Below are 11,243 nucleotides of genomic sequence, written 5' to 3'. Positions count from 1 at the left end.
TCTGGAGAATTTAAATAAACTCACAAGACATGGTATCATCACTAAAAACTATTGGAGGCTGTGTTTTGCTAACCTTTTTTGAACAACTTCAAACAAAAAGGAGGGAGATTTAGTCCATCTTAATGGCTGAAAATTTCCACCTTACATAAACTGTAGCAAACACCAATGATATTAGAACCACCCTCTCATACTTTTTATTCTCATTCTTGTATTGATTTAACTCAGGCCATTCCCTTTTGTCACTCCCTTACCACTATATAATATGGCCAGCTTTAAAAGGGAAAGGACAGTAAAGACATAAATTTTGACTTTTATAATAAGAAATAATACCAATTCTCCACAATAGCTTTCAGAAAATAGAAGCAGAGGGATTACTTTCTAACTCATTCTATGAGACCAACATTACCCTATCATCAAAACTAAAGACATTAAAAGAAGCACGATACAGACCAACATCCACTTATGAACATAAATGCAAAAATTTCCTTAAAAATATTAGCAAATTGGAAACAGCAATTTCTGAAAAGATTTGTACAACACGATCAAGTGGAATTTGTTTTAGGCATGCAATGCTGGTTCAACAACAAAATCTAATCCATAAACAACAACAACAACAACAACCAAAAAAAAAAAAGATTCTTAAGTAAAGAAATCAGTCATGAAGATAAAACATACAGCATGGGGAATATGATTAATAATATTGTTATAACGTTATATGATGACTACACTTATTGTGGTAAGCATTGAGTAATGTATAGAATTTTCAAATAACTATGTTGTGCATCTGAAACTCATATTATATGTTGTGTCAACTGTACCTCAAAATAACCGAAAGTAATCAATGTAACCCACCACATTGACATGCAAAGTAACAAAAGTAATACAATCATATCAATTGATGCATGAAAAGCATTTGACAAAATCCAACACCACTTGTGATAAAATTTCTCAGCAAACTGGAAACTAACATGATGTTCAGAAAATAGACCTATGACAGTATAGACAGAATTAGACCGATGGCAAAATTGACAACTGGTCTTTGACAAAGTAGCAAAGCAACAATTGGAGGTACATATGCAAAAAATAAATGTAAGTTCAAACTTTACCCATTCCACAAAAATTTCACCAAAATATATCATAAACTAAATGTAAAGCATAAAACTTTTTAACACAAAGGGAAAATCTAAGTTATTTTAAATCCAGAGTTACATTTTTAGGTATAATACAACAGTATCATTCATGAAAGAAAAAAATGGGTAAGTTGGGCTTTATTAAAATTAAAAACTCCTGCTCTGCAAAAGTCATAGTTAGGAGAACAAAAGAAAAAGCCACAGATTGGGAGAAAAAAATTTGTGAAACACATATCTGATGAAGAACTTGTTATGTATATATTCTTAGATCTCTGAAATAAAGAGGGGAAAACGGTTAAAAAATTAGGCAAAGATCTAATCAGAAGACACTTCATCCAAGAAGACATATACATGACAAACAGACACATGAAAACCCTTAAACAGAACTTGTCATTAAGAATGTGCAAATTAAAACAAGGAGGTATCCCTACACACTTATTAAAATGACTAAAAGAAAGAAAAAAAAGAACCTAAAAAAACTGACATTCCCCATTACTTGTGAGGATGTGAATCAGTGGAAACTTCTATTCATCTCTTCATTGCTACTGGAAATACAAATGTCATAGCCACTTTGGATAACAGTTTTTGCAGTTTCTTAAAAGGCTAAACAATTTTGCTCCTAGATATTTACTCATCTAATTTGAAAACTATTATTCACACAAAAGCCTGCAGCATGAATGCCAAAATCTGGAAGGAATCCAGGTGTCCTTCCAAAAAGGTGAATGGGTAAACAAACTGTGGTACATGCAAACAATACAATATTATTCAATGATAAAAAGAAATGAGGTAACAGGTCTGAAAGTATGTTAATGAATTTTAAATTCATATTGCTAAGTGCGAGAAGCCAGCCTGAAAATTGTAAAAATTATATAATTACAATTATATGAAAATCTATAGACGGCAAAACTATAGGGACTGTAAGATATCAGTGGTTGTGGAGGGTTTGAGGCAGAATGGGAGTGTTGAATTCCTGAACACACAGGAATATCATAGAGCAATGAATCTAATTTATATGATACTGTATTTGTGGGTCCATGGCAATACGTTTGTCAAAACTCATTCAACTGTAGAGCACAAAGAGTGAAACTTGGTGCACCTTGACCTAATCAGTTAAATGTCTGACTCTTAACTCTTAATGTCAATGATCACTTCGCACCCACCTCTCAAAATTACAAAAGAAAAGAGTTCTATGAAAACAAATATAATCTATATCTGTCTACACAAAAAATTTTGTGTGTGTGTGTAATTCAAAAACAGGCAAAATGAAAAGGCAAATAACAAATCAGAAGACTAACTTCTGTGGCAGGAAAAATTAGGGTATGAACTCACACACACACACACACACACACACACACACACACACACTATTAATGAAAACAAGAAAAAATGTCTTCCATAGAAAAATGAGCAACTGAGATAAAGTCTCTCTTTCCCTTTCTTGCTTTCTCTTTCTCTCTCACTGTGTCTCTAATGCGTGTCTTCATCCCCCTCTGCTTTTTACGAATGCCTAGCACAGCAAACATTCAATAAGATTACAATGGTTAATTTTACATGAAGCCACGTGAAATGTGAAAGCGATGAGGCTGACAGTAGTGACAGGAAATACAGAGACAAAACTCATAACTTTTTGTGTGTATTACAAATTTATGTATTGTCAAATGTGTCTTTCTAAACCATGAATCTGTTCATGGTACCATGTAATTACAGCATATCTTGACCACTGAAATGATAAACTCTACAGATGAAATGATACCTTCAAAAGGATTCTTTCAAACATGAATGACAGAGATTAATATTATTAATTCAGAAAATCTTAATGGATGTTAAATATGACATTCCATGTATTTAATGCAGAGTCTATCATGTATAATTGCTTACTTAATAAATACTGTCACAAGTACCACTATTAAATAAGTCTATATATTTGGATTGTGTCAGAAAAGGCTTAAAACTTTTAAATCTAACATGAAAGTAATTTTTTCTTAACATTAGCCAAATATGAGTGTTTCTCTACTTGAACACCATGTAATCTTTTTCCTGAAAAAAAAGCATTTAAATCCTTGAGCACCTAACATATATCTGCCTACTAAATAGCATTTATTTCAGGATTTTTACATCATGATAATAAAGATATAATTTTACAGTATGCTGCGAAATACTTTTCCATTTAAGTGATTGTCATGTGAAATACCATTGCATGAAATGGAAGAATCAAATATAGATTTAAAATCCTGATGTAACTTCACCACTTGAAATATAAGATAGTGAGGCAGCTTTGTATTTTTCCATTGCCAGACTTTGATATCTGCAGAACATATTGCCAGCATCCTGCTCTAAGAAGCAAAAAATCTTGGAATTATCATTTGATCTCTCACCCTACTTTCCTGTCTATTTAAACCACAAATACTGCTGCTTTTTCATTTAGATCACTTCAAAGATTCACTCTTCTCTCTCATTTCTTTCTGCAAAATATGATCTGGAATTTTCCATTACTATAAATTTTCTGGATTAATATAGTTTTAATATCTATTCTTTAGAAGTTAAGTTTAAGGTGGAGAATTTATATAAATTATTTCTTCATAAAACTTCAAAAGCAGCCACTATTGCTAGATTTTCATATTTCTCCATTAAATGACTTTAATTTACATGGTTTTATTCTTTTCTTTCTTATTAATTGTTCTCTTATTATATAAACTTATTATACATTTCATACATTCCTTCAAAATGCTCATGTTCCTGAAATAGACTCTCACCCTACCCCTGTCATATTTTCAAATCACACAGGGTGACTGCATTTTAGGTAAACAGAATGATGTACACTGTTATGAAAATATGCTGTGTGCATATCTCCTGGCCTAGAATTAAATGTTGGCTGAATATAACAAACAACCCAAGTTGTAAAACACAGGACAGAAATTGCACCGTGTTTATACATAACATTTCAGTGTTCAAACGTTTTGTGTTAAAGATGATTTGGGCACATGTGTCCCATTTTCTAATTGATAAAAAGTATCTTTGAAGAAAATCTTTAAATAGTTGTGATATATTATTGCAAGGTGAAGACTCATTAATAATCATATTTATAGGTGACACTTGCTATGTCACAATACTCCCTGAAAATTTATAATTTGAAGTCTTTTTTTTAAATATTTATTTAGTTATTATGAAATAGAGGAGTACCTGTATGACTCAGTTGGTTAAGCTTCCAACTTTGGCTCAGGTCATGATCTCACAGTTTGTGGGTTCAAGCCCCGCGTCAGGCCCTGTGCTGACAGCTCAGAGCCTGGAGCCTGCTTGAGATTCTGTGTCTGCCTCTCTGCCCACTCCTCTCTCTCTCTCTCTCTCTCAAAATTAAATAAAAATTAAATATATATTATATTGTATTATATACATTATATATTATGTATAATTGTATATTATATTATATTATATTATATTATATTATATTATATTATATTATATATTATGAAAGAGACAGAGAAAGCACGAGCAGGCAGAGGGACCGAGAGAGAAGGCGAGAGAGAGAGAATCTCAAGCAGGCTACACATGGTCAGCACAGAGCCTGAGGTGAGACTTGAGCTTACGAAACTGTGAGATCACCACCTGAGCCAAGGTCAAGAGTAGGACGCTTAACCAACTGAGCCACTCAGGAGCCCCTTGACTTCTTTTTTATTTGAATTAAACTACAAAACACTTAACAAAGTCATAATCACATGATTCAACAGAGCGTGTCTCCAGAAAACATGAGAATATGTTACTATATCACAAGTTTCTCAATCATTTGAGTTTTTATCTTAAAAATCAGTGTGCAGTGGGTAATTCTCAACAAATGCATACCCTTGTGCAACTACTACCAAAATCAATATATAGAAAACTTCCACCTACCCAGAAAATTCCATTATATCCCTTTTTGTAACACAACCTGTACAATAAAATTACCTAATGCCTAACCTAGCTAGCAATTAATCTGATTCGTATTAATATAGCTTAGTCTATTCTAAAATTTCTCAAAAATAGACTCACAAAGTAAGTTTACATATGATTTGTTCATTCAAAAATAATGCTTAAGAGATTCATTTGTGTGGATGAATGTATCATTAGTTTGATCCATTTTTCTTATTATATAAATATACCCCAATTTATTTATCATTCACTTATTAATAGGTTTTTGAGTTGTTTCCAGTTTAAAGCTATTATGAATAAAACTCATGAACATTTGTGTAAAAGTTTTTTTTTTCTTGTTTTGTTTTTATTTCTCTTGGATAAATACCTAGGAGTAGAATTGGCCATTTATATAGTAAGTGTATGTTAACTTTATATATATATAAAAAAAATCCACACTATTTCTCAAAGTGGCAAAACATTTTACACTCCCATTAGCAATAGGCAGGGTGTTAGTTGTTCCGTGCCTTCGTCAATAGTACTGTGAGACTGACATATTGTGATGATAGACAGATAAGAGATAGATACATAGATAGGTAGATGGATAGATGATACATAGATTAATAAAGAGAATGTTTTTAATATATGGAAGGCAAACATAAACATGTAAACATACTGATAAAAATGTGAAATTAAGAAGTATAGAACATAGCTTATTTTTAGTTGATTAGTTATGACTATTGTTTGCAATCAATGATTAATATTTGTCTTTTGAATTGTCAAATCTAGGTTCTAAAAAGGAAAAGTTTATTTAATTCCATGTACAATGTTGTGAAGACTAATCATGGTCACTATTTAGTAGTAACTGAAGTCAAGTTTAAATGATCTCACTGGTAGTCCTTGACTTCTTTGTTGAGCTATAGTGATGTGCACAGATATCTGTAAAGGATAAGAAAAATAAGATAAAATTTGTATCTTCAAGTTGTTATTTTTTATTTTTTAATAATTAAAAAATTGAATATTTGCAATTTGTTTTTAAGATTTTTAAAAGTTTTTATTAAATTCCAATTAGTTAGCTACAGTGTCATATTAGTTTCAGGTGTGCAATTTAGAGATTCAACACTTACATACAGACTCCATTTTTATTATATTGTAATGCAGTCACATTTATTTAATTTTTTAAAAAAGTCAAAACAGAAACCACACTCATATTAATTTTATAAGAACAGTTTAACTTAAGCCATATTTACAATAAAGACCTCTTAATTTTAGGGCTAGAATCTTCCTTACTTTATTCTTTGTGTATTACTCTATGCTAAAAATATAAATAAATAAAAATCAAGCTTTACTTTTGTCTCTGAAAAAAAGTTGGATTACTTTGTGTTTTCTTCAGAAGAGTATTGCTTTATTAATTTTGCTTTTTCTGTATTACTCCTTTCTGGTAAATCTTCCATCTTTTGTCAAAGATATTAGATTCTTCATAACCACATCCAAACTCCACTAAAGTGACTGCTATTGATTCAGTCACGCAGTCATTCAGCTATGTGTGTATGTGTGGAAAAGTCTCTATTTTCGATATTTTTCTGCTTTTCTTTCTATTAGGAAGCAGGCCTTTTCGTTTTATTATTTGATAATGCATAAATATTTATTTTTAAAAGTAATATTAAATTCAGTCTCTACATTAATTTAATTGATTCTATGTAATAATCTAGGCTTCTATGTGACATATTTAATATGTACCTAGGGTGTGTTTAAATTGGTTATTATACCAAATGTTGGTACTTTTAACAATTCCATTATTTTATTTTTGTTTGCTTTTTTGCTTGGTTCAAGTTTTTATTTAAATTCTAGTTAGCATATAGTGTAATATTTGTTGGTTTCAGTATTAGTATTAGTAGTCTTAGTATTTAGTAATTCATCACTTACACTTAGTGCTCATCACAAGTGCCCTCCTTAATATCCATCACCCATTTAGCCCATCCCTCACCCACCTCCCTCATCAAGCTTCAATCTGTTCTTTTTGGTTGAAACACTTATGGTTTGCCTCTCTCCCTCTCTTTTGCTCTCTCCCTCCCCTATGTTCATCTGTTTTGTTTCTTAAATTCTAAATATGAGTGAAAGGATGCGCTATTTGTCTTTCTCTGACTTTTCTTGCCATAATATACTGTAACTTAATCCATGTCATTGCAAATGGCAAGATTCTTAATTTCATTTTTTCTTACGGCTGAGTTATAGACATATATATGTATGTATACACGCACACACATTTGGGTTCTCTTTACGTAATTTGTCTATTGTTAATAATGCTGTTATAAACATTGGGGTGCACGTGCCCCTTTGAATCAGTATTTTTGTATCCTTTGGGTAAATATCTAGTAATACAATTGCTGGGTTGTAGGGTAAGTCTGTTTTTAACTCTTTGAGGAACCTCCATACTATTTTCCAGAGCAGCTACACCAATTTACTTTCCTACAACACTGTAAGTACATTTCTTTGCATCCTCATCAACACCTTTTTTTTTTCCTGTGTTGTTAACCATTCTGATAGGTGTGAGGTGATATCTCATTGTAGTTTTGATTTATTTCCTGATGATGAGTGATGTTGATCATCTTTTCATGTATCTGTTGGCCACCTGGATGTCTTCTTTGGAAAAATGTCTATTCATGTCTTCTGCCCATTTCTTAACTGGATAATTTGGTTTTGGGGTGTTGAGTTCTTTATAGTTTTGGATAATAACCTTTATCAGATATGTCATTTGCAAATATCTTCTCCCATTCCATAGGTTGTCTTTTAGTTTTGTTCATTGTTTCCTTTGCTGTGAAGAAGCTTTTTATCTTGATGAGGTCCCAATAGTTCATGCTTGTTTTGTTTTCCTTGCCTCCAACGACATGTCTAGTCAGAAGTTGCTATACTTTATGTTAAAAAGGTTGCTGCCTGTGTTCTCCTCTAAGATTTTGATGGTTTCCTGTCTCACATTTAGCTATTTCATCCGTTTTATCATGGTCATTTAAAATGTTCTCTTCAATAATGGATAGCCTTATGTCACCTGATACAAAGTATTAATACCAATATGCAAATGTTCCTTTGGTATACTTTGAAAGTGGAGCTTCCTTTGTTATACATTAGTCATTCGTACACCAAAACTTTGAGTTTGATACAGGTACTTTATCACTTAGAATGAGATAATTATATATGTGAATAAAGGTTAAATAAGCATGCTTGTTTTAACTTGAAACATATTTAAATATTAAGTTACATGACACTATTATATTTGTGATTAACTTGCAGCCATCTATTTCAATTAAACATAGGTCTACCGTAGCATATGTAGCATCATAGGCTCAAAACAGTTTGAAACAAGAGTCCTTAAGAGTAGTAGGTTTTATTTTTTTTGAAGAAATAAAACTGAAACACTGATATTTTAATCGATTTATTCACAGTCATCCAGCAACCTTCTTGTAGGCGTGAGTCTGATTCCAATGACAGGCATTGGAAAATGCAAAGTCCGTAGCATTCAGTAACTGCATTTCTTCCCCCAAATAATCTCATTACAAAATATCTTATATTCTGCCTTTATCAATTTTTGTTGCAAAATAATTTCACATATACTATTTAAAATGATTTATACCAAACCAGCATTGTAGTCACTGTATAAACTAAGAAAATGTTAATATCACACAATTTTATAGGTGAACATTAGGCATTGTTTTTTTTTGTCTGATTTTTGTTTTGTAAGATTAATTCAGAAGAGAAGAAATGGGATTTTATATATATATATATATATATATATATATATATATATATTCCCATTGGGTAAGTATTCTCTTTCATTTTATATTAAAGCCTTCACTTTCAAAATATCCAAAATATACTTTATGCCATATCCATCTTATCAGTGACTATAACCAATGGGAATATCAAAGAATTGTTGAATGGAATTACATCTATAGTTTATAATCTTTAAAAAGTCAAAACATTTCTGTACAATTAGTCATAAGATATTTACATTTCATTTATTTGGTTTTAACATGATTGAATACGGCAGATGGATAGTTTGTTGAGCTGATATTTCTCATCATATAGACATGGCTTGTGAAGTTGAGAATGGATTTGATTTTCACCATCTGCACAAAGATTTTTTTCTTGCATATTTAGCACAGTGTGACATCTAATTTGGTTACTACAGTTGCTCTTCATTTTTCTGAACTCAAAAAATTATGATTTATTTGAAATATGTCATATTATATAGCATTATTGACCCTGTAAAGTGGTCTTGAGTGTGAAAGCTTAAAGTTGTTTTCCACTTTAAAACGTAAGTATTTGTGTCTTATCTTTGCTCAAAAATATTAAGATAAGATAAAAGTGGGAAAATACCCTATTAAACCAAAAGTCAACACCAAAATTTTTGTCTGTATGTTGAAAAATAATAATATTGTACAAAAGGGGAATAATTTTTGTGATACTGTCTCAATGCTGTGTTCACAGAAAAACTATTTAGAAGACTAAATTTAATTTTGAAGTCTGGATTTCTAATATCAATTAGGCCTTGAAAGAAAAACAATGATTTATAGTCAATAGAGTCAACATTGAAGTTTTTGTTGTCAGACTGACACTATTAGTATAAATCAATAATGTGGAAAAAAATGATAGATCTAGGATTCTAAATGATTTATACCAAAAAATTTTTATATGTTACTTTTATTTATAAGATCTACTGTAAAATCACCACTTGGAACTTTTTAGATTTGTATGTTGCCTGTTTGATGTATTTCTTTTAAAGTTTAAAAGGGTTTTCTATTCGCTGTTAATTTCAATTGGACAACATTTTGTCAAGAGTTTTTTTTTTTCTGATTGTTATTTGATGTTAGTTGAAATTCAAGAAATGACATTGACCTTATTCAAATAAAGAAATATTTTAGTAAAAAAAAGTTCCAACTTCATAAATATTGATTGACTGAAAAGTGAAATAGAATTACATGAAATATATGTGAAGTTTTATTTTTACTTACGTTGTGTATTTGTGTCACCAAGCAGATTACATTAAAGTAAATATTGCAGTGGTTTATCCAGAATATGGCCTTTTAAATTCATTATCATCATGCTCTACAAGTAATGATGGAAACAAATATTCACATGATAGAGCAAAATGAAATATTTCTTTTACTTGTGAGAATTCTCGAAAATATTTTCGTATACCAGAAGTATAGAATATGTTATATGTTATATTATGCTTTATTTCTTAACCAAGATATGGCATAGTGAGTTACAAAAAGTCCTTTTCTATAGGAAATAAATACTTGCTCGGATTTGTACTAAAACTGAATGGGCTACATAGCTGTGCTGAATTTCTTAGTATTTATATGACCCTGAAAAAGTTATAAAAAGTCTAGGCTTTGTTTCCCATATCAAAAAATTTTAAGTAATAACTGAACCAATCTCATAAAATTGTTTTGAGCAATGAAATCATTAACATATGGAAAATAGCAAGATGCTCAAAACATAAAGCTGGAACATAAAGTTAGATATTGTCATTATGTAATGTCTTTTGTCATCATGGCTTATATGTACATGATGATTAAAATATATACGCAACAATCTTTAGTTTTATTTAAACTTTATATACATGTTTTAATGTTTTATACGTATTAAATTTATATTTTAATTACATTGAAAGGGACCATTTTTTAATTTAAAAGAGAGATAATTTATCTTTTGTTATGGGCTGATTTGTGTCTCTGCAAAATTTATATGTTGAAGTCCTAACCCCCAATACCTCAGGATGTGACTACATTTGAAGAAAGGACTTTTAAGGAGGGCACTAAAGTTAAATGAAATCTTCAAAGTGGGCCTAATCCCGTATGACTGGTGTCCTTATAGGACACAGACACCTACATGAGAAGGACCTTGTGATGACAGAGAAATTAGCCATTTGCAAAGCAAGGAGAGAATTTCAGAAAAAACAAACCCTAATAATCACATGATCTCAGAAGTCTAGCCTCCAGTATTGTGAGAAAATAAATTTCTGTTGTTTAAGCCACCTAGTCTATAATATTTGTTATAACATTTCTAGCTGATTAACACGACTTCTTAAATTTTGGGTTTATGCCTTTATAGTTTTCTTGTTTATTATGTCTTTTCTAATGACAATAGTATTTTGCTGCTTTTTTTTTTAGAGGGAAAGAAAGAAGGGGGAAGTAGGGGAGAGGGGCAGAGGGAGAGAGACAGCATCTT

Source organism: Panthera onca, chromosome B1 (genome assembly GCF_046562875.1).
Source record: "Panthera onca isolate mPanOnc1 chromosome B1, mPanOnc1 haplotype 2, whole genome shotgun sequence".
NCBI lineage: Eukaryota > Metazoa > Chordata > Mammalia > Carnivora > Felidae > Panthera > Panthera onca.
The sequence above is the reverse complement of the archived record's forward strand: the minus strand, read 5'-3'. Positions refer to the sequence as shown.